This window comes from Drosophila santomea, chromosome 3R (genome assembly GCF_016746245.2).
Source record: "Drosophila santomea strain STO CAGO 1482 chromosome 3R, Prin_Dsan_1.1, whole genome shotgun sequence".
In the NCBI taxonomy this organism is placed as follows: Eukaryota; Metazoa; Arthropoda; class Insecta; order Diptera; family Drosophilidae; genus Drosophila; species Drosophila santomea.
This window is the reverse complement of record NC_053019.2, coordinates 1,195,283-1,220,525: the sequence shown is the minus strand read 5'-3', so window position 1 is coordinate 1,220,525 and position 25,243 is coordinate 1,195,283. Positions and strand designations below refer to the sequence as shown.

At 36.8% G+C, this 25,243-nt stretch overlaps 1 protein-coding gene across 8 annotated transcripts in view; it reads right to left on the bottom strand.

Moving 5' to 3' along the window:
- LOC120454631 (uncharacterized protein CG43427) overlaps positions 1-25,028 on the bottom strand; it is a 66,554-nt gene extending 41,526 nt beyond the window's left edge. For 4 of the 8 annotated variants that reach the window (XM_039640110.2, XM_044006256.1, XM_044006259.1 and 1 more), the window contains exons 1-2: positions 24,896-25,009; positions 24,186-24,354 (exon numbers count right to left, since the gene is read on the bottom strand). The gene's annotated coding sequence lies outside the window, so the exon portion shown is untranslated. Of the gene's footprint in view, positions 1-24,185; positions 24,355-24,895 lie in introns of all 8 variants that reach the window. The other 4 variants (XM_039640109.1, XM_044006262.1, XM_044006257.1 and 1 more) reach the window with 4 other exon arrangements.
- Positions 25,029-25,243: the final 215 nt, after the last annotated feature.

Here is a 25,243-nt window from a genome sequence, read left to right as displayed (position 1 = left end):
TATATGGCGGTATTATTGATGATGACAGAAATGTGTCGTTTCTGGAAAAGCATTTTCTTTGCGCAGCTGTTCCACAAATGCATTTGAAGCCGTTCACTCTCTTGCCATTAACATCCAATCGAGTCCGGAGCCAAAGTCAAACCTCAAGTTTCCCGGTTGTCCAAGACCCATGTTTCCACGAACCACACAGAAAGCAAAAATAGTTTAATTCTTGAGGATTATAACGAAATTGTGTTTTGACAACAAAAAATTTTCTTTATTGTACATATGTACATATCAGAGAACTGCAAGAGTGGCATTTTTTGCCACCCTGATCACACTCAACAATTTTGAGTGCGGGTGCCACTCACACCGGTCTTGGCGGGTACATACAAACACCCGCTCAAAATATTCGGGTGTCTGCAAACACCCTGGTGCCTGCGCACCCGAATCAATGCGGCACCCTACGTCGCGGGTACCGATCACACTCGCCACTCATAACGAAGGGTAGAGAAGGCAAACATGCAGAAAAAGGCAAGTGCCTTTTTCTCGGAAACACCCGGGTGTCTGGCAAAACACCCGGGTGTTTTGGTGAACACCCGGGTGTCTGGTAGACATTCGAGTGCCTGTGGTAGGTAACATACGAAAAAGAAAAGTACAGCAAGTACTGAAAAACGAAATATATTATGCCCAAAATCTGTAGATTTATGCATTCTTTTTACAGAAATTTAACCAACACGAAATAGACATGTATTTTTTATATCTTATATTATTTGCTTTGTTAAAATTTTTAATGTTTAATTACCAATTTAACTTTAATTTTTCTTTTTAAAATGATAACAAAAAAAAAACAATAGAAATAGCATTATATTAATTAAGTATAAATACTATTTAATAATATATTATTAAATAATACATAAGTTTGTTTTTTGTTAAGATATTAGATACATCAAAACGCAAAAACATGTGCACGACCTTTTCCTTGGGAGTTTCCATTCACCCTTAATATTTTGGACCGTGTCTCGCTTCCACCCATACAATTTTTATGCATACAGAAAAGTGCCTGCGGCTGATCGTTGCTTGCGCGTCACCCACCCTAAACTTCTTTGCACTGCAGACACCCGGGTGTTTTTGTGCAAGTACAAAAAAACACCCTGGTGGCAAAACACCCGGGTGTTTGTCATTGCTAAAAATAGGGTGTCTCCAAACACCCGGGTGCGGAGACTCCCGGTGTTTAGCGGGTACACTTAGGGTGTCGGTGGCTTGCTGCAGTTCTCTGGTACATATATGTATGTTCATGCCTAGAATGTGTTGCAAACGCTTTCAACGCAATAAAAGACAATTTCGAACAATTAAATTATATTTGTATACGCTTTCAGTGGGTATATTGATTTTAGATAAAAGTTCAACGCAGTAAATGATACTATAGACCATAAAGGAGAAATAATAGTTTCCGACTTTTAGATCATTAAATGTTCTTATTCAAAATGATTCAGTACTTTTTTATAATAATAACATTTACAAATAAACTAAATATGTATAATATACATTCAAATATATACTTTTCCAATCGTCTATAATATTCATTAAAATGTTGACAGCCTATTACAGATAAGACAAAAATGTGCTAAAAAAAACAAAACTTATTTTATAATTTTTATACCCGTTACTCGTAGAGTAAAAGGGTATACTAGATTCGTTGAAAAGTATGTAACAGGCAGAAGGAAGGGTTTCCGACCATATAAAGTAACGGGTGTTTTTTTAGAGGTATAGAACTTTAAGTTGCATTACTGTTCAAGATGGCGACCGATTAACAGCTGTCAAGTGATTTATTCTCAGTTTGGTTGGCAATTCGTCATGCGTGCTTACAAAATCCAACCGTGCAAGAATTGAAACCAAACGATCATCAAGCAAGGCGTAGATTCGTCGAATGGGCCAAACGAGATTGCTGTTGTTCCCGATTTTCATAAGCCTCCAGATCTTGTGATTTAACACCGCTAGACTACTTTTTGTGGCTATGTAAGTCATTGTCTATGCGGATAAGCCACAAACGCTAACCATTTGGAAGACAACATTCGCCGTGTTATTGCCGATATACGGCCAAATGTTGGAAAAAGTCATTGCAAATTGGACGTCCAGATTGGACTACATCCGAGCCAGCCGTGGCGGTCATATGCCAGAAATCATATTTAAAATGTAATGCCACAAGATTATCTTTCATGTCAATAAAATTCATGTCAATCGAATAATCCATCGTTGTTTTATTGCAATTTAAAGTTCTATACCTCTAAAAAAAACACCCTATATATATATTCTTGATCAGGACCAATAGCCGAGTCGATATGACCATGTCCGTCTGTCCGTCTGTCTGTCCGTCCGTATGAACGCTGTGATCTCAGGAACTACAAAAGCTAGAAAGTTGAGATTAAGCATACAGACTCCAGAGACATAGACGCAGCGCAAGTTTGTCGATTCATGTTGCCACGCCCACTCTAACGCCCACAAACCGCCCAAGACTGCCACGCCCACACTTTTGAAAAATGTTTTGATATTTTTTCATTTTTGTATTGGTCTTGTAAATTTCTATCGATTTGCCAAAAAACTTTCTGCCACGCCCACTCTAACGCCCACAAACCGCCCAAAGCTGCTACTCCCACACTTTTGAAAAATGTTTTGATATTTTTTCATTTTTGTATTAGTCTTGTAAATTTCTATCGATTTGCCAAAAAACTTTCTGCCACGCCCACTATAACGCCTACAAACCGCCAAAAACTGTGTTTAAGACTCTCCTCCCTTCCACTAGCTGAGTAACGGGTATCAGATAGTCGGGGAACTCGACTATAGCGTTCTCTCTTGTTTTTCTTCTGAACAACTAAAGCAACATGTTGTGATTAGCAAAAAGGCCCGTGCGATGTTCTTCTCTTTCTCTTTTTTCGATTGGCAATATTTATGTCATTCATTAATTTGCATGTCCAAAAGAAGTAAAGGCTTTAAGCCGCAATGACCTTGAAAATACATTTTAATCAGTAGAATCTTAAAAAAAAAAAACAAGAGAAGACGCTATAATCGAGTTCCCCAACTATCTCATACCCATTACTCAGCTAGTGGAAGTGCGAAGAAGATATTTCAACACTTACAGTATTCGCTGGTGTGTGGGCCAGGTGAAAAAATATTAAAACATTTATCAAAAGTGTTGGCGTGGCAAATTTGGGCGGTTTGTGGGCTTTAGGGTGGGCGTCGCGAAAAGTTTATTTTTGCAAATGGATAAAATTTTACAAGACTAATAAAAAAATGAAAACATATCAAAACATTTTTGAAAAGCGTGGGCGTGGCAGATTTGGGCGTTATAATGGGAGTGGCAACATGGGTCAACCAACTTGCGCTTTGTCTATGTCTCTGGAGTTCGCATGCTTTCTACCTGACGGACGAGTCTACCAGATCGAGCTATTGATCCTGATCAAGAATATATATATACTTTATATGGTCGGAAACGCTTGATTCTGCCTGTTACATACTTTCCAACGAATCAAGTATACACTTTTACTCTACGACTAAAGGATATACAAAAAGACTGGTTTTGTCAGGCATGTTGATCATAATTCGTGACTCATCCGACCAGTCTGCTCAAATTATAGCCGTTAAGATCTTTGCATGTGGAACTGGCGCACAAGGGAGACGACCTAGCATCACTTTGATGGACACAATTGGACCAAAGGGAAAAGAATTTCGTTGTCGCAATGAAAACTATACTATATCACAGACTACAGTCGCCGTCGACCGCATAAGAACGACACATCATTGTCACTTTCATCATCGTGATACGGACATAGACATGGCAATGCGATATAAATAATAAATATAAATAATGCCATGGCAGAAATATGAACGTCCATTTCCATATTCTTTGAATGCTCAGTTCATTCGCTGTTAATTTGCATTCACAAATTTATAAAATTGTACCGCTATTGGACATACATATCACCCTTTACTCGTATGTGTACTAGATTTTTTGAAAGGTATTAAGGTTTCGAGTCGATTTTACCATGTCCATCCATCCTTCATTTCATTTCATTTGATCATCTTTCATCGTTGTCCGAATAAAAGTTTTCTTGAAAACCAGCGTCTGGTCACCTTTTCAACCAAAGTCAAAACCCCAGCAGACTGTAGTACAGCAAGAATGGTGGTTTAAAATACCCAATTCGACGGGGCTTAATTTAAATGGCTTGATGCTACCAAAAACTGCGACGGTAGTAGAGAGGGTAAACTTTCGTTGGAATCGGCTGAATCACAACGCCGAAACCCACCTGCACAGATATTTATCGGCTAGCATTTTCCCAATCTTCAAGACAACGCATTTGATTTTCCGGCAAAATCTTAAATAATACACTTTTTTACAACTACAAACGAGAGAGAACGCTATAGTCGAGTTCCCCGACTATCTGATACCCGTTACTCAGCTAGTGGAAGTGCGGGCATGGCAAAAGGTTTTTTTGCAAATCGATAGAAATTTAGAAGACCAATTCAAAAATGAAAAAATATCAACACATTTTTTTAAAGGGTGGGCGTGGCAGCTTTGGGCGGTTTGTGGGCGTTAGAGTGGGCGTGGCAAAAAGTATTTTGGCAAATTTATAGAAATTTACATACCTAATACAAAAATGAAAAAATATCAAAACTTTTTTCAAAAATGTGGGCGTGGCAGCTTTTGGCGGTTTGTGGGCATTAGAGTGGGCGTGGCAACATGAATCGACAAACTTGCGCTGCTTCTATGTCTCTGGAGTCTGTATGCTTAATCTCAACTTTTTAGCTTTTGTAGTTCCTGAGATCTCGATGTTCATTCGAACGGACAGACGGACGGACAGACGGACATGGCCAGATCGACTCGGCTATTGATCCTGATCAAGAATATATATACTTTATATGGTTGGAAACGCTTCCTTCTGCCTGTTACATACTTTTCAACGAATCTAGTATACCCTTTTACTCTAAGAGTAACGGGTATACAAATACTATTATTTTTATTACAACCACGCTGAGAAATATGCGTGGCAAATGAGTTGGGAAATAATAGTTTACAATATACAAGCAAGTAGAAAAAGAGCTTATAATGTAATATTAATAACAATTTTGCTACTGTTTGCCCCGATGTGAGTGTGTGAAGTGGATCTCCAAGAAACCCAAGATCCTAAGGGGCAAAGCCATTGGAGAGTAGCAGAGTCATCAGCGGGTTTTGTTGTTGTCATCATCATCAACGAGGTTCAAACCTTCAGATAACCCCACTCAAATATTTGTGGAGCTGTTCACTCTCTTTGCCACGAAATCTCATTGCAATTACTTGGCCCCGGAGATGCAAGCATTTGTATATTCCTAGATTAGCGCTAAACTAGATTATGTCACAATGCTAGTGCACAGCGCGAATAAATGCTAGTGCACTTACTAGAATATAAAAAAGAATCTCTATAAAATTCGTTAATACCTAGCCTATTATTTATTAATCTAATTAAAATACATGTACGTACTATGGTTTTCTTACATTTAAGCCTGAGTTACAGATTTTTTTCAAAAGCCTTTCTTATATTAGAAGGTTTTACAATTCTGGACCATCTCTGACTGGGTTTGATGTACACAGTTTTTGAGCATAACCTTTTGCAGCTTGTCTTTCTTAAACTAAGAACGGCTTTGACAACTTCAAACGACAGCAAATTCTGAGAAAAAGGAAGGGAGATACTTGACAACCATATATTTTGTTTTTACCGCAGTTTGCTTAGGAAAACAAATTCTGGAAAAAAAGAGTATATATTTTATTTTTACCACAGTTTGCTTAGGAAATTTATTTCTGTCGTTAGAAATACAATACAATAGTTCTAAAGATGGACTATAAAATAATGCTAGGAACCACATGTTTTAAAGAATAAAAAAGAATTTTTAAATGACTGTGATGGGCGTCTATTCAAACATCTAAGATATAAACACAAACGGATAACAATACATTTGTTGCTCTATCAAATCTGCCTCACGTCCACCAAACTTTTTGAATACCTAATTTCGATTTGACTTTCAAAACACGCGTCACCAAAATCTAAAAATTATTATTATGCGTACATATTATTCATCCAAGTAACAAAAAAGTAGACCTGTGAACTTGTCGGTTATTTTATGAATAATTTAAAAACATTTAAATGCTCAACTCGTAAATTAGTAGAAAGTAAATTTTTTTAGTTTGTTTGATCGAAGAGATTGAATTAAGGAAATTTTGGACTTGCTGATAGTTTTACTGTGTTAGAAAGACGTAGTAGGAGTCGACTTGAAAGACACATCGACCAAGAGGAATGTATAAACCGAGAATAAACAAGAGAGAGCTATAGTCGAGTTCCCCGACTATCAGATACCCATTACTCAGCAAGAGGAGGTGCAAGCAAGAAATTTCAACCTTTTTCTGGCATATCTATAGAAATTGAGAAAAACAATTTTGTAAAAAAATTCATCGAAATAGAACTGACCATCTCCAAAACATAGATTTATCGCACTTTGAACGAACATTTGGGCTTACAAAAGGTGAGTTTCTTAAAAATTGATTGACGACCAAAAATTGTTCAGAGTTCCACATTCGAAGGACATAATTAATGAGCAACAAAAGACCCGAACTTTCTTTACAAGATTGTGAATGGTGACGAAACGTGCTATTTTAAATATGATCCCCAAACGAAACGTCAGAGTGCTGAATAGAAGGTGCCGGGCGAGCCGAAACCTAAAAAATTAAGCATGGAGAAGCTAAAAGTGAAGACAATGCAGATTTGTTTTTATGATTCCAAGTGTATTGTCCACAAAGAATTTGTTCCACCCGGCCAAACTGTTAATGCGGTACTCTACCTTGGAGTTCTAAAGCGTATGGTGCGCCGTGTTCGACGAGTCCGTCCGGAATATCGCGTAGATGCAAGTTCGTAGATTTCTATCTTTTCGGAAAAACGCATTTTCCGATAATAGAAAATCGTTATGCAGACGTGGAGGCCATTGAAAAGACTTGCGCTGGCATACTGGCCATACCGGGCGAATAGCTTTGTACTCCAGTCAATATTTATCCTAGTTCTGAAATTCTTAATTGAAAATGGGAAGTTTGCTTTTAGGCAAGTTCTAAAAATTTGGTTGTCTCATAACATTTGATGTCCCAAAAATCGTCAGCAGCAAAAAGGAAATACAAAAACAGAATAAAGATGCGTTTTCAAACTGAAAATCAGAAGAAACGGAAAAAATTTCTGTCTGACTGAGACAGGGAGCTTTCTACAAATATCTCGGATATGCCTGTGCTTATATATAGCTGCAAATACGCATAGAAAATTATATGGATCGTATTTATATAATTTCTTTCATTTTCAGACACACGCATTGCTCTATTTTTGTGGGGCGCATTTTTAGCGCTGTTTTTGTCGCCGTATTCTTCTTTCTCTAACTAAATTTTCATTGCATTTTCATTTTTTTCTTATATCTATTCGGCCTTTTTTCTGTTTTCGTGTTTTAAATGCTTTTTATTTGCCCTGCTCTATTTCTGGGTATATTGTTACTCGTAAAAGGGTATTCTAGATTCGTTGAAAAGTATGTAACAGGCAGAAGGAAGCGTTTCCGACCACATAAAGTATTCATATATGTATATTCTTTACCAGTATCAATAGCCTAGTCGATCTGGCCATGTCCGTATGAACGTCAAGATTTCAGGAACTATAAAAGCTAGAAGGTTAAGACTAGGCATACAGATTCTAGAGACATAGACGCAGGGCAAGTTTGTTGACCCATGTTGCGACGCCCGTTCTTACGCCCACAAAACGCCCAAAACTGACACGACCACAGTTATTTATGGAAAAAGAAACAATTATCAAACGATAAAATAAATATGCTCGTATATATAATATCATTTTTCATACTAATTAATATTTTAAAAATTTTATTACAAACTGAATAATTGGCACAACCAAAAATTCGTAGCACCCTCGACAGCTAGGCAGCCGATATTTTAATTTCTGCGTAGCCAAAAACTCAAAATTCCTGAAGATCAGCTAGGCAGGGCGAAAAGACACAGAAATAGTCCCTATTTTTAATTTTTTTAATTTGACAGCTCGGCTAAAAAATTACAAAAAATTATGCAGGCGAGAGACACCTAAGAAACGGCGGGATGATTATCTATCGGCGAATCAATAATCATTCGATGCGTTCTTTGCTTCCTTCTCAAGCAATTAAATTTGGCGACGATCCACAAGATAGAGAATGCCGCAGACTAAGCATAGTCGTAAGTAAATAGTTTTTCGCGGTTTCGATTTCCGTTGGAATGGTGGGGCCGCACGCCATCCAATTTCAAGTCTCCCAAGCCTTTTCATTTAAGATGAATGAAAAGGAACTCGTCGTCATTTCGGGGTGCAAAAATTAACATGTTTATTACACGCATGGCGCATTAAAAAAAATCAATCGAGAATGCTATAGTCGAGTTCCCCGACTATTTGATACGTTACTCAGCTAGTGAAAGTGCATTTTTCATTTTGCTAGAAAATGGGAAAAATTAAAAACACGTAAAAATATTAAACAAAATTTCAAAAGTTTGGGTGTGACAGTTTTAGGCAGTTTGCAGGCGTTAGATGGGGTGTGGTCAAATTATTTTTGTTATAGAAATGGGAGAGACTCCTTTTTTAACAGTGTGGGCGTGGCAGTTTTGGACAGCTTGTGGGCTTTAGAGTGTGTCTGGAATCTGCATGCTTAATCTCAACATTCTAGCTTTTATAGTTCCTGAGATCTCGACATTTATATGGACGGACAGGGCCAGATCGACTCGTCTACTTTATATATATAACTTAACGCTTCCATCTACCTGTTACATATTTTTTAACAAACCTAGTATAACCTTATACTCTACGAATAACGGGCATTAGAAGGGCCAATTGTTTAGGAGATAATTGACAGAATGAAAAGCGGACTTTCTTTAACCAAAAAACCCAGTTAAGCCACAATTCAATAGCACGTACGTGATAGAGGAACCTGACCAATATGGTCAGACGTCCAAAGACTTTTTTCGTTTATAAAAAATTCATAAAGCTAGCCAAACATTTTCACCAAAAAAATGGCAGCAGAACGAACCAATACGTGTTTATTAATAGCTAATAAAACGTGTGCCAAGGTAGACATAAATACATTTTAGTAGTCTTTATAATAATGCAATTACAACAAGCAGGAAAAAACATCGTTACAAAAATGATAATTATTTGAGAGTTAGACGACGAAAACCAATGTTCAAAAGAAAGTTAAGACAATTCAAGCACATCAAGACAAAAGCTGCAAGAACAGACTTGACTTAATGGAAAATGTTTTCTATGGTCTGATTTAGCTTTCCATAATATAATTTACAGCTACATATACTATTGCATTTCACCATTATTAGTTGATTTAAAAGTTACCCTGCCGATAGAAAGGTTCCTGACCTTTCAGTATTCAGGAGCCTACGTGAGTAACATGCTTCTTACTTGATTTTTATGATACCTGTAGCGAACCCAAAAAAATGTATATCTTATCTGCGAACTTTTTTAACCAAATTGAAAGAGGAATTTCGACAGATTCTGACAATATGTCTTATTTATAGCCCCTCTTAGTACCTATGTATTTGTGCTATAAAAATTGAACTAATCATTCATTTAGAAAATCAACAACCACTATATCTGCGTTTTAGATACCAATACTTAGTGGCTTTTTAAAATTCGTCAACAACAGCAACCATTACAAGCACTCGTGACCAGCTAAGACAACCAATTAGTAATACTTAGTACCACAAACTGAAAGCTCTACGGCCCCTCCCCTTTCACCTAAGGGATGGATGGGCACTAGTGGAAATTAACGTGGCTCAAAGACCTTTGACAGTGTTGGCCAATGCAAGCTGGGGAGTGTTTTCCTCTTTCTCCATTTCATTTGCTCCTGAACGCCGATTATGATCAATGGCTGGTCATTCCATTTTGCAAGCAAAGCGTAAAATGATTGTGATCAAAAGCTGCTAGCTTTGTGAAGACCTCAGCGACTGCCAGCTGCAGTCACTGAACTTGCAACTATGGCAGCAGGATGAGCGAGAATTGGAGAGAGCAGCAGGCAAGAGAGACGTCAAAAGGCCAACAAACGCACGCATACCAAGACCCGCACACATGGCCAAGATTGTCTGGGGGCAACTAATAACAAACAACCGGCTTTCGCAGCGAGGCGCGAACAGAGATAGATGTACAGTGAAAACTCACTCGAATTCTACGTATAATAATGTGTAAGTGCAGAAAGCACAAGAGAGTTTGCTAAAGTTAAGTTTCCCGACCAGCAGATAACCGTTACTCAGGAAGTGGGAGCAAGAAATTTCAAGATTTCCTGGAATATCGGTAAGAATTGGAAAAAAAAAAGCAAATTTAAAAAAATTTAATAATGTTTCAAAAGTGTGGACATGACAGTTTTGGATGCTAGAACAAGACTATCTATAGACAAGACTTTTAGGCGTAGGATTGGGCGGGGCAAACAAGAGTGCAGTGCTCGTTGCAGAGCATTCGCTTAAGTCCCTCCCAGTTGACGGTTAATGCTGCTGCTGCGCCTGCTGATTTAGCAGCAAATTGCGCGAGTTCCCTGGCAGCCACCAAAGAGCACATCTGTCGTCACATTGGAGCAGTTGTCGCTTGCACCACAGTCCTCCAGCGAGGTGAAGGTCGCTGAAAACTCGAACCGAGCCCCACACTTTGGACTCTTTAAAGCCAAGACACCATTATCACAGCAATGAAATTTTAGCAAAGAGCCGAGAGCGCTCTTGGCCATAACGAATTTGCAATAATGCCCATTCTCAACACTTTATCACCCCGCTGCCCAATCGCCCTTAACTCCACTTAGCTCCAAGTGCATTTTCCGCTTAAACACGATTTCATTTAGTTTTCCTCCAACTTATTTTCGTTGCCCTTTGGGGGCTTCACCTTCACGTGGAAGAAGGAAATGCATTTGAGTAGCTTGTGGTATGAATGGCGCAGTTTGCAAGTGAAGTGAAAGAAATAATTGCAAATCATTTGAATAATTATTCCTCTTACTCGTAGAGTAAAAAGATATACTACAATCGCTGAAGAATGTGTAGAAGGTAGAAGTTCGTTTTAAAACATTGTCACGTTACTAGAACACTCAAATACATACGTGCCAAAACAGGTATTTTTTGCTTTCCGCTTGCATAGCTCCCTGTGGCACAAAGAGTACCAACTAGTCGTGACATTCAATCTATATTGTCCTCATATGATACAGAATCAGCGATTTTAGCTAAAAGACCACCTTTGTAAACATTTATAATTTAAATTGATTTTAACAATCAGAAAATCTTTCCTATCGGAAACTGCAGCATGCACATCAGTGGCAGACAATACAACTTCCCTTAATTTTTTCTTATTGGAGTAGCTCGGCTATTCGTGCAATAGCTAAGCCAAAAACAACTGCAACAGTTAACAGTAAACGAAAACTATAGAAATAAAAGTGAAACTTTTCCCAGTAAGAGAAATTTTTGCATTCAAGCGAAATAATGCTCTGATAAGTAGGAAAGTGTTCATTTGCGCCCGGAAGAACATAGTTAAATAATTAATAACTGTACCATGCTGGTAATCCGAACCTTCCAGATCGGTCGCTGTTCGTCAAAACAGTTAAGTAATTCGTAATTTATCAAAAATTATGAACCCAAGTAAAACAAAAATTCAGTACAAAACAAGAGAGAACGCTATAGTCGAGTTCCCCGACTATCTGATACCCGTTACTCAGCTAGTGGAAGGGAGAAGGAGAGTCTTAAACACAGTTTTTGGCGGTTTGTGGGCGTTAGAGTGGGCGTGGCAAAAAGTTTTTTGGCAAATCGATAGAAATTTACAAGACCAATACAAAAATGAAAAAATATCAAAACATTTTTAAAAAGTGTGGGCGTGGCAGTTTTGGGCGGTTTGTGGGCGTTAGAGTGGGCGTGGCAACATGAATCGACAAACTTGCGCTGCGTCTATGTCCCTGGAGTCTGTATATTTAATCTCAACTTTCTAGCTTTTGCAGTTCCTGAGATCTCGACGTTCATACGGACAGACGGACAGACAGACGGACGGACAGACGGACATGGCCAGATCGACTCGACTATTGATCCTGGTCAAGAATATATATACTTTATATGGTCGGAAACGCTTCCTTCTGCCTGTTACATACTTTTCAACGAATCTAGTATACCCTTTTACTCTACGAGTAACGGGTATAAAGATATGCCGGTTAACGGTTACCCCGAATCATTAACATGAGGCTCCCAAGGCCACGCCCCAGTTTGACCTTCACAACAGCCAAAAAATACCTAAACCTGAAGTTATAATATTGCGGCCAAGCTCAACGAGCTGGGAACTGTAAAATCAAATTTTTTAAATTTGAAAGATTGCCCACCAATTAGTTTTTTATGCCCACTTCCAATTTCAAAGATACAAAATTTAAAAAACTTTCGAAAATTAAAAAATTGATTCTTTAAATGACATTTTTTATCGCAATAACATTGTTTACCCACCGTTTAGTATTTGGAAAAAAGGTTAAAATATTATTAATATTAAAATATTATTAATAAAATACGTTTGCCCATCCGTTAAAAATGTTTTTTATCGTTGGCGTCCGAACTTACAGCAAACGTGAGCAAACGTTTTTTATTGAAAATATTTATTTTAAAGATGTGGGCAAACAAAAAAAATTATTTTTAAGAGTGGGTAAACGATTAAAACTATTTTTAAAGCGTGGCAAACGTTATTTAATGAAAATATGGATTTTTAAGAGGTGGGCAACCGAAAAAACATGTTAAATGGTAACGTAAAAATAATAGAAAATATTTATTTTTAAAAGGGAGAAAAACAAAAAGAATTATTTTTAAGGGTGGAAAAACGATAAAAACTATTTTTAAAGAGCAGGCAAACGTCATTTAATGGAAATATATATATTTAAGAAGTGGGCAAACAAAATTAATTATTTTTAAGGGTGGGTAAACGATAACAACTATTTTTAAATGGTGAGCAAACGTTTATAATGTTTAATTGATAAGATTTCGTTTCACTTAATTCTTTTATCGGTTATATTTTCTAAATTAAACTATTTTTTTTTAATTCTAAATGGTGAGCAAACTATGTAGTTATAAAAACGTCAACTCTTTGATTTCTTTCCAAATTCAAAGATTCGATTTCACTGAGCCCAGCTTCTTATGTATATATGTATGTAGATAGGTAAACGAATCGCGTTACCTTATCGTTGGTGCAGTCAAGATAAATTTCAGTGCCAGCATTTTATATATACAAATGTTTTACTATAAACTAAAATAAAACCCTCTCTACATAAATGCTAAAATGCAACAATGCTTACAAACATACTGATTTGAATTATGCTTAAGCAAATTAACATAACATTTCATTTAGTTAAGCTGTGTAGTTTTGAAAAGTTCAAGATTCCTATACGGACTTCGGATGAAACAATTATTAGCTCAAAGAAGCTGGGTTCGCAAAAATCCGCAATTTTTATACCCGTTACTCGTAGAGTAAAAGGGTATACTAGATTCGTTGAAAAGTATGTAACATAGAAGCAGCACAAGTTTGTCGATTCAGGTTGCCACGCCCACTCTAACGCCCACAAACCGCCCAAAACTGCCACGTCCACACTTTTGAAAAATGTTTTAATATTTTTTCATTTTTTTATTTGTCTTGTAAGTTTCTATCGATTTGCAAAAAAACTTGTTGCCACGCCCACTCTAACGCCCACAAACCGCCCAAAGCTGCTACGCCCACACTTTTGAAAAATGTTTTGATATTATTTTATTTTCGTATTGGTCTTGTAAAGTTCTATCGATTTGCCAAAAATCTTTTTTCCACGCCCACTCTAACGCCCACAAACCGCCAAAAACTGTCAGTGTTGAAAACTCTCCTTTGCACTTCCACTAGCTAAGTAACGGGTATCAGATAGTCGGGGAACTCGACTATAGCGTTCTCTCTTGTTGAAATTTGAAAGGTGAAATCGTTTGAGCTCAAAGAAGCTGGGTCCGCAAAAATCGAATTTTTGAAATTTTAACGGTGGAATCGTTTGACCATCGTTTGACCATGTTTGACCACCAATTACTTTTTTTTTACCACGTCCAGTTTTGAAGATATGGAATTTCGAAAATTTTTGAAAATTTTCGAACTTCAAAAAGTTGACTTTTTTGAACTTTTTTTTTTTTAAATCGCAATAACTTCGTTTGACCACCCTTTAGAATTTTGAAAAAACTTTTAGTTTAGAATATATAAGCACTCAAGCAATTAAGCATTTTTCATACCTCAAAACTAAATATTTTCAAACAAAATCGTTTTGAAGGGTGGTCAAACGATAGAATGCAATTTTAAAGGATGGTCAAACGATTTTTTTTGAAAATATTTAGTTTTAAGAGGTGGGAAAACGTTTTTATTTTTTTTTAAGGGTAAGCAAACGAAAAAAATAATTTTTGAAGGGTGGTCAAACGATAGAATGCAATTTTAAAGGATGGTAAAACGATTATGTTTGAAAATATTTAGTTTTGAGGTATGAAAAATGCTTAATTGCTTAAGTGCTTATATTTTCTAAACTAAAAGTTTTTTCAAAATTCTTCGAAAATTTTGGAAATTCCATATCTTCAAAACTGGACGTGGTCAAAAAAAAGTAATTGGTGGTCAAACATGGTCAAACGATTCCACCTTTCAAATTTCAAAAATTCGATTTTTGCGGACCCAGCTTCTTTGAGCTACAATTATTTGTAGATCTAAAAAATACGTATGTATTTGATTTAGTCAAGAATCTCCCAAATTTATCATAAAGTCAGATTACTAAACGATTTCAAACCCAAAACAACAGAGCAAGGACTGTACATTTTTAAAACTTAAAATTAATATAGTCATCGAAAATAAGTATGACAATACTTAAACCTAAAGCTAGCTCAAAGAAGCTGGGTCCGCAAAAATCGAATTTTTGAAATTTGAAAGTTGGAATCGTTTGCCCATCGTTTGCCCATGTTTGCCCACCAATTAGTTTTTTTTGCCCACGTCCAGTTTTTAAGATATGAAATTTCGAAAAATTTCGAAAATTTTCGAACTTCAAAAAGTTGAGTTTTTTGAACTTTTTTTTTTTTAAATCGCAATAACTTCGTTTGCCCACGTTTGCCCACCCTTTAGAATTTTGAAAAAACTTTTAGTTTAGAAAATATAAGCACTTAAAGAATTAAGCATTTTCCATACCCCAAAACTAAAAATTTTCAAACAAAATCGTTTGCCCACCCTCTAAAAATGCTTTTTATCGTTTGCCCACCCTTTAAAAATTGTTTTTTTCGTTTGCCCACCCTTAAAAAAAAATAAAAACGTTTGCCCACCTCTTAAAACTAAATATTTTAAAACAAAATCGTTTGCCCACCCCCTAAAATTGCTTTTTATCGTTTGCCCACCCTTTAAAAATTGTTTTTTTCGTTTGCCCACCCTTAAAAAAAAATAAAAACGTTTGCCCACCTCTTAAAACTAAATATTTTAAAACAAAATCGTTTGCCCACCCCCTAAAATTGCTTTTTATCGTTTGCCCACCCTTTAAAAATTGTTTTTTTCGTTTGCCCACCCTTAAAAAAAAATATTTTCGTTTGCCCACCTCTTAAAACTAAATATTTTAAAACAAAATCGTTTGCCCACCCCCTAAAATTGCTTTTTATCGTTTGCCCACCCTTTAAAAATTGTTTTTTTCGTTTGCCCACCCTTAAAAAAAAATATTTTCGTTTGCCCACCTCTTAAAACTAAATATTTTAAAACAAAATCGTTTGCCCACCCCCTAAAATTGCTTTTTATCGTTTGCCCACCCTTTAAAAATTGTTTTTTTCGTTTGCCCACCCTTAAAAAAAAATATTTTCGTTTGCCCACCTCTTAAAACTAAATATTTTAAAACAAAATCGTTTGCCCACCCCCTAAAATTGCTTTTTATCGTTTGCCCACCCTTTAAAAATTGTTTTTTTTCGTTTGCCCACCCTTAAAAAAAATAAAAACGTTTGCCCACCTCCTAAAACTAAATATTTTAAAACAAAATCGTTTGCCCACCCCCTAAAATTGCTTTTTATCGTTTGCCCACCCTTTAAAAATTGTTTTTTTCGTTTGCCCACCCTTAAAAAAAAATATTTTCGTTTGCCCACCTCTTAAAACTAAATATTTTAAAACAAAATCGTTTGCCCACCCCCTAAAATTGCTTTTTATCGTTTGCCCACCCTTTAAAAATTGTTTTTTTCGTTTGCCCACCCTTAAAAAAAAAATATTTTCAATTAAAAATTACTTTCAGTAAGCTGTGGCGCCAATTCACACGCACACGTGGTACTTGGATTCTTAAAAGTACCTGTAATGTAAAAAACAATTTACCTAAAAAAGTAACCCTTTGTCACAGGTGCAAATGCAGACCGTATATTAATGACGACTTTTATACCTAATATGAGAATCAAGGAAGAGATTTTTAGATACTGACAAGTGTTTTTCCATTCATAAAATTGCATTCTTAAAACAATTTACCTAAAAAATTACCCCTTTGCCACAGGTGCAAACAAGTTACCTAAAAAACCCTTATACCTAATATGAGAATCAAGGAAGAGATTTTTAGATACTGACAAGTGTTTTTCCATTCATAAAATTGCATTCTTAAAACAATTTACCTAAAAAATTAACCCTTTGTCACAGGTGCAAACAAGTTACCTAAAAAACCCTTATACCTAATATGAGAATCAAGGAAGAGATTTTTAGATACTGACAAGTGTTTTTCCATTCATAAAATTGCATTCTTAAAACAATTTACCTAAAAAATTAACCCTTTGTCACAGGTGCATGTAAATATGTAATGTAATATAAATGTAAATATAAAAATGTACAATTGGAACCAATTTTGGGTCTTTATTTTGATATATGTATAGTGTACAAGTAATATATTTAAGAAACCAAAAATAATGGTTGCTCTTAGAAACAGCAAACATATTCAGTTATTGTTGTATTTTACATTTTTGAATAAATAAATACATATTGTCTGCGCTGCCACCTACATCAACATAAGCAAAACGACGCTGCCATCAGTTTTAAAATGTTTTCATTTTTGCATCTCACAATATACGCGGAAATCTGTCTCTATCTCTTTCTTCCTCCCAAAAAACGATCAAAGGCCAGAGGTGTCGTTGCATATAACCAACATATTCATATAAATAAAACACACATACACATTTTCGGTTCTGCTAACTGCACTGAAAAAATCAAGTTGAATAAAAAATGAAAATACATATTTTTAATGCTTATGAAAACTCCAAATTATGTTGGATAAGAATATGGTAAAGCAAACACAATTGTCATTGTTTTTTCTGGATTGTATGTATGTAAACCAATTTGCTAGCAACGAAATATACTACGATTTTTAGCAATGTAGCTTTTCAGTCGGACACCGAGGTAACTGTTAAGCATATGAAATTGTTATTGCTCAGCATAAGGAACTAGTGAAGAATAAGCAGAATACACCATAATGTTTTTGTAATATGTACGTATGTATGTATTGTCAATGCGGCAAGTACCACGTGTGCGTGTGAATTGGCGCCACAGCTTACTGAAAGTAATTTTTAATTGAAAATATTTTTTTTTTAAGGGTGGGCAAACGAAAAAAACAATTTTTAAAGGGTGGGCAAACGATAAAAAGCAATTTTAGGGGGTGGGCAAACGATTTTGTTTTAAAATATTTAGTTTTAAGAGGTGGGCAAACGAAAATATTTTTTTTTAAGGGTGGGCAAACGAAAAAAACAATTTTTAAAGGGTGGGCAAACGATAAAAAGCAATTTTAGGGGGTGGGCAAACGATTTTGTTTTAAAATATTTAGTTTTAAGAGGTGGGCAAACGAAAATATTTTTTTTAAGGGTGGGCAAACGAAAAAAACAATTTTTAAAGGGTGGGCAAACGATAAAAAGCAATTTTAGGGGGTGGGCAAACGATTTTGTTTTAAAATATTTAGTTTTAAGAGGTGGGCAAACGAAAATATTTTTTTTTAAGGGTGGGCAAACGAAAAAAACAATTTTTAAAGGGTGGGCAAACGATAAAAAGCAATTTTAGGGGGTGGGCAAACGATTTTGTTTTAAAATATTTAGTTTTAAGAGGTGGGCAAACGAAAATATTTTTTTTTAAGGGTGGGCAAACGAAAAAAACAATTTTTAAAGGGTGGGCAAACGATAAAAAGCAATTTTAGGGGGTGGGCAAACGATTTTGTTTTAAAATATTTAGTTTTAAGAGGTGGGCAAACGAAAATATTTTTTTTTAAGGGTGGGCAAACGAAAAAAACAATTTTTAAAGGGTGGGCAAACGATAAAAAGCAATTTTAGGGGGTGGGCAAACGATTTTGTTTTAAAATATTTAGTTTTAAGAGGTGGGCAAACGAAAATATTTTTTTTTAAGGGTGGGCAAACGAAAAAAACAATTTTTAAAGGGTGGGCAAACGATAAAAAGCATTTTTAGAGGGTGGGCAAACGATTTTGTTTGAAAATTTTTAGTTTTGGGGTATGGAAAATGCTTAATTCTTTAAGTGCTTATATTTTCTAAACTAAAAGTTTTTTCAAAATTCTAAAGGGTGGGCAAACGTGGGCAAACGAAGTTATTGCGATTTAAAAAAAAAAAAGTTCAAAAAACTCAACTTTTTGAAGTTCGAAAATTTTCGAAAATTTTCGAAATTTCATATCTTAAAAACTGGACGTGGGCAAAAAAAACTAATTGGTGGGCAAACATGGGCAAACGATGGGCAAACGATTCCACCTTTCAAATTTCAAAAATTCGATTTTTGCGGACCCAGCTTCTTTGAGCTCCTAAAGCTGCCATCGTCAATCTAATCTCACCTCGTTAAAGAGGTACTGTGTTTAATACTAAACGTGTCTACAACTTGTGAATACCTATACCAAACAAGACAGAACGCTAAAGTCGAGTTCCCCGACGTGAACGCGGCAACATGGGTCAACAAACTGGCGGGGCGTCTATGTCTCTGGAGTCTGTATGCTTTATCTCAACGTTCTAGCATTTGTAGTTCCTGAGATCTCGACGTTCATACGGACGGACAGACGGACGGACAGACGGACAGACGGACGGACAGACGGACATGGCCAGATCGACTCGGATATTGATCCCGTTTAAGAATATATATCTTATATGGTCGGAAACGCTTCCTTCTGCCTGTTACATACTTTTCAACGAACCTAGTATACCCTTTTACTCGACGAGTAAAGGGTATAAAAATAAATAGGGACCTAATTGGTTTAAGAATGTAAACAGAGTTCTTTTTATTGTACCTGAGAGGGGGGCTAAGTAAATAGACAACTTGAAATTTCTCTTTTAATCGCTGATAAACGTTGACGCCGCATTATATATGGACTCATATGGACTAGTGCCTATACTCCTCCTCTGTTGACTCTAATCAAGGCCCTCTTTCGTGGCTTATACAAATATAATCCGATTGCGTCGCAGTTCTAGATGCAATCAGAGCTTTATACTTGCATAAATGGGTCGCTGGACAAGGCTGAGAACGTACGAGTTAATATCAAGACGCAATTTATGATGATTTTTAACCACACATATTTTTGCACAGTTTTTACTTTGATGCCTGTCGAAAAGTATTATAATACGATTTCCATTGAAAACGTTTTCCGTCATTTTTCGAACAGAATCAACACTTATTCCTGAGTCTAACTCGACGTGCTAAGTCCACAAAAGAAACTAAGCCATTCCGGATCAGAAGGTATTCACAACTGATAACAACTCCATTCCGACCTGTATTTTGGCACACTAGAACAGGAACATTAAAAACAATTTTCATTGATTCCAAAAGAGTCGTAGTTGTGGGTATACATAAAAACACATATATGCACGGCGATACCAACCAAACCCTTTTTTATATAGGTCACAAGCTGTCGACTCCATTGCACTCGTTTTTGGGTTCGGGAGCGACGACCCCAAACAAGCAAACAGCTGCTATATTCCACCCCAATCGCACAGTTAACAGCAGCTGTTAGGGGCTAACAGAAGTGGGGTTGGGATAGGTTGCAATTATTCAGAGCTTTACAAAATATATAAGTTAAAAGATATAATATACTTAATACAAATGCCTGCGGCAATAAATTCTGCTAGTGCTAATGGGGCCAGGTCAACAATTTGTACTCCATATAAACTGGAACCAAAATTGTTATATAGGCTGTCGCACAGATATGTATATATATTATGGGAAAGTATTCTTTCATTAGGTGGCTGCTGGAACTTAAGCCGCCCATTTCGTTTTCATCCCCGGGGAATTGGGGCGCCGATGGTTATGCCATTTAAGTTTTAAATAAGTGCACTTTGTTACTCTTGCAACTACACCTTTGACTTATAGTTCTACTGTTCTCTCTGCAATTAAGTCGCTCTGCAATGAATTCAACACTCGCTTTCGTACTCTATGCATGCACGGATCGCAGCCAAACTTCGCAAAGGAAAATAAACCAAATCATTTGAATTCGCTACAAAACCATTGTCTTTTTATTTTCGCAAAAATAGCTAATGAAAAAGGTTATTATCCCAACAGAAACTATTCAAACATTAGCTGAGAATTGCCTACAGTGCGCCTGAAATCACCCGCCGCGGTATTTCTGCTCATTGAAGAAACCAGGAGCGGGACAGACACAGGCAATTACAGTTCCCATTTTCCAGACCTGGGAAATTTGACCACTTTTTCTGGCCTAAATTAATAACTCCAGAACGGAGAGAGATATTCAATTGGTGTTTTTTGTATGGGGTTACACTTGTCCATATCTTTTATGGTACCAAAAATTGTGGGCGTGGCACCGCCCTTTCTATTTTTTGTAATTTATAACTCCAGAACGAATAAAGATATTTAATTTTTTTTTTTTGCATTAATTTGCACTAGACCATATCCAAACGTACCCCAAAAACTGGGGGCGTGGCACAATCCCTTATATTTATATTATTAATTTTCGTAAAGGCTTTCTCTCATTTTGTCTGCTTTTTCTAATCTCAGCAAAAACAACTGATTTCGTGATAGAGTTTATATACTTAATTATTTTACAGAAGTTAACAACAATAGTACTAATAAAAATAACGAAACAATTCAGCAACCGCCTTGTTTAACTCCCGTTTAGCATGAGATTACTCTGAATTTAGAAAAGTAGGGTTAAATCTAAAATCTATAAACTCTCCCAAAATCGGTAAAAGTGGTTTTTAAAATTACAATAATCTGAGAACGAATTAAATAAGCTACAACATGAGGTATATTTCATTGATGCAATCTTCTGCAATCACTTTAAATCTCTATTCAAAGTTAGGCATTATACAAAAAAATACTTTTGTAAAGCAACTAAGATTTTTACTAAATTACTGGGACAACACTAGTTTTTTTTCTATTGTATGTTGCAAACGCCTAATGGCGTTTCCACAGAATGGAAATTAACGCTTTGGTTCCAAAGATATTAGAACTTTTGTAATGAAAGAAAAACTTAATGTTGCAGATTGTTGTTTTGTGTGCGCGCAACAGCTGTTTTTAACAGCTGATTTCTTTGTTGTGGCGCCATCTATTAAAATTTTCAGTATGCAGCACTAAAGATTGGTCAATTATGAATGCGTACACCAAATATTATTGTAATATTCCGACTTTCAGAAAATGGGTTTTGGCCAGAAAAAGTGGTCAAATTTCCCATAGTGCTACGTGCGTGAGATAATACATATACATACACATTAATTTAACAGGTATGTTAATAAGCTGGCTGTGCACGCCAATGCGTTCTGAGGGTTTTTCCTAAATACCTTCATTGTTTTAGATTTCCGTTTCGTTTTCGTTTTTGTGAACAAGCTGTCCGAGAGCTCAAGGGTTCTACTACTCACACACACTCCCTTTTAGGAGTGGACAATAACATTTTGTACAATACTTGCACAAGTGTCACTTGTATTGCTCGGTGAAACAGGTAAGCGACGAGCCCAAACTGAGCCCATATAGGGGGCACGGCGAAGTGTTTTTGGTTATTATTATAAAATGAGACCTCCCAGAAACGAAAGAGCCGAAAGAGCCTCGGTGTCAGTCTCAAGAGGACTTAAAATATATTATTCTGATTTAAATAAGCTACTGTAAGATTTATAGGGTTATGCCTTTATAGGTATCAAGAAATTACATGACACATATTTGAATCTTTTCTTTCATATTTAAAAATACTTAGTTTATTTGATAAAATTACGAACTAACAAAGAGCAAATTCGCCGTTGATCTGGGCTTCAGTTCACCGATCAAAAAGCAGTCTGTAAAAGAGACTTACTAATTAGCAAATGAAAATGAAATGTTTTTCTTCATGTAATTCTGATTACCAAACAAAATAATCCAGTCAAAAAAACAAAACCGGTTTTTAAATGTGCCTCAACGGGCAGACAAAGCAACTCGAAGAGAAATAGCCATAAAATAAAAATTGCAATTTGGAAATTATGCGGCAAACAAGTATTGAGCAGCGCGGCATTTGGGCAGCAGCGGCGCCAATTTCCACGGCGAGTTTTCAGGAGTGGCGGGGGAAAATGAACAAGCTGCCGGGACACCCTTTTTCCTCAGTTTTCTAGTTGCAGCCACAGCTACTCTTATTTGTACCATTAAGACCGCTTCCGCTTCAGGCAAACTGAAGTCACATAAGCTGACGCACGAGGCACGCAAAAACAATAAGATGGGAAAATTATAAACAAAGCAGCAGCGGCTGAAAAGTTCGTCGAAAAACAGACGGTGAAGAAAATACCCGTTGGAAAAAATTGAAAGTACACTAAAAACAAAAAAATCTTATCCGTTATTTCATTTTGTGTAAAAACAAAAAACAACATCAAATATTCATCGGTGGCGCTGTTTTGATTTGATTTTCATTTGAGAGTACAGAAAAATCACATTTGCTTGGGGAAATTCTCCGGAAATTGTGTAACGCGTAACGACCCGCTCTTCTCGCGGCAAAAAATTGCCAACCACTGTCACACCGAGGAATTTATTACTCCTCTTGTGGGTAGGAGTGAAGGAGCTCTTTAAAAGGCCTCCTTCTTTCCCTTCACCTTCAGCTCCTCACCAGTGTGGTGTGGTCCCATTCAAACCACAATCTAATCCAATCTAATCCAACGCCCTTGCTGGCGCGATTGCTCCAAAAGTCGACTTGAGCCGCTGGAAAGCAAATGATGCATGAAGCCTGAAATAATAGCCAAGTGCATGGCTGGCGAAAAATGCGTCGCCCTGTCGCACAACTAGGCAACACTGGCAGCTGCATTCCGCAAATGCAATCAAACCAACTTTCCAATGATGGATTTTTTCTTGCGATTATAATTTAGTCGGTTCCCCGTCTTTTAGCCATTACCTTATTAGTTAAAAACCTGTTGCTCGGGCGACGACGATAATGATGATATCAAATAAATGACTAGGCGCCCGAGTGCTGCAAGTCTGAGCAGTGAGAAAATTGGCATGCAAAGTGAAAATGTTTTGAAAAAAAACCTATCAAAGCCAACACAGAAACGCATGTCGAGGGTGTGGAAATGTTTTGGAAATACAATTGTCAAACATCAAAGCTGGGAACTAGAGATGCGAAAGCGACCAGATCGATGATTGGATCTCGGCAATGTACAACTCAAGCTCAGAAACCTCACTACAAAACACGAGCTTTGACCTACAAGCTCCGCCTGAGCAACAAGAACCAGGTCCCAGAATGCTTCTTGAGGTCATATCACTAGCCCTAGTCATTACAATGGTATTTTGCTGCTACTGTTGCGTCAGATAAATAGATCTCAACGATCCGCAATGGCGACTATATGTTCAATGAGTAAAATCCCCGAGAAAAGTGGTATCAAACCCACTTCAGTTTCCGATGTTTAAAGCACACTCAGAACGTGTCATCGAACTTATTGATTTTGTTTACAAAGTAATATTCCCAATATAATTAAATGAATAAATATTAGAAATTGAACAAATACTGCCAATAAAGTTATTTATTCTGAATCACAAAATAACTTTCTTCGGTTTCAACCCCAACCAACTAATGTAATCTTTACTTAAACATGTAAAAATCAACCTTATAGTTACAAATGTGCATAAATACAAAAGTACTTCACAAAGAAAATAGACTACCAATTCATTTCATTTATTATGCAGAAACTGAAAACACTCACCAACAAAATTCGATGCTCTGGTCGTTGCAGTTACAGAGGTTTTTTTCAGTTGTGTTATGACTACGGCTACAGTTGTTTTTCTGCATCCAATTATAAAACCATTTAAACGAAAGGCAAATCTATTGAAACAGCCATTGCGAAGTCCAATTTTTGTTGTTGTTTGGAGCTGCTTTTCGAGAACAGGCCAAAAATCATTAGAAATTTCTATACTCGGGCGGGCAACACGCACACATCGGCACGCACACATCGGCGCACCCACACACACACCAGCAAATGCGGGCCAGAAAATAAAACGGAAAACGTGTTTGCCTGTGTCTGTGGTTAGAACTGTTGTTGTTGCAGCTTTTGCTGTTAGACGTTTACGACAGTAGTGGTTGTTGCATTGGTATTTGTTTATACAGGTATTTGTGAGCGAAAGAAACTATTTTTCGACGCGTTGTAATTGCAATGACTCAGATTGCTGGATACTCTCCATCAAAATCGGAAATAAAAACACACTACCCACACACACTTCCCCATACACCTTCCCCCTCCGCCATTCTCCCACACAAGCGCCACTGTTGCACCGCGACGGAATTCACGGATTTTTCACTGCACAGGTGCAGTGCTACGCAAAACAAAACGGAAGACAATCGGATCCGAACTCCGTGGCTTTGGGCTTTTCCTGCCTTATTTACCGTGTGCACATATGTACACATGTATTCATTTACCAAGGGGCGATATCACGTCAGAGCGGGGTAGTTGCGTGGCCGAGCTTAACTCTTAGCCGCCTGTTTTTAGCCGAGTCGAAAATGTACTGCAGACCGAAGGCATTTCAGGGCTTAAAAATGGGGCGGAGTGTGGCCAACTATGATGAGTTGAATAAGAATAATTCCGTACTCTCGCAACGTGCGGTATTTTTATCTGTCGGCAGGGAGGGTCTCTCTGCTTCGCTCTTACGTTTTTCGTTACGTTGTTCGGAAAGTCTTCAAAATTAAAAAGAACTTTATCGGTTTCAATTAAGACATCGAACGCAGTGGATAATAAATCCTTTAATGAAGAACAATTTTAATTTGACC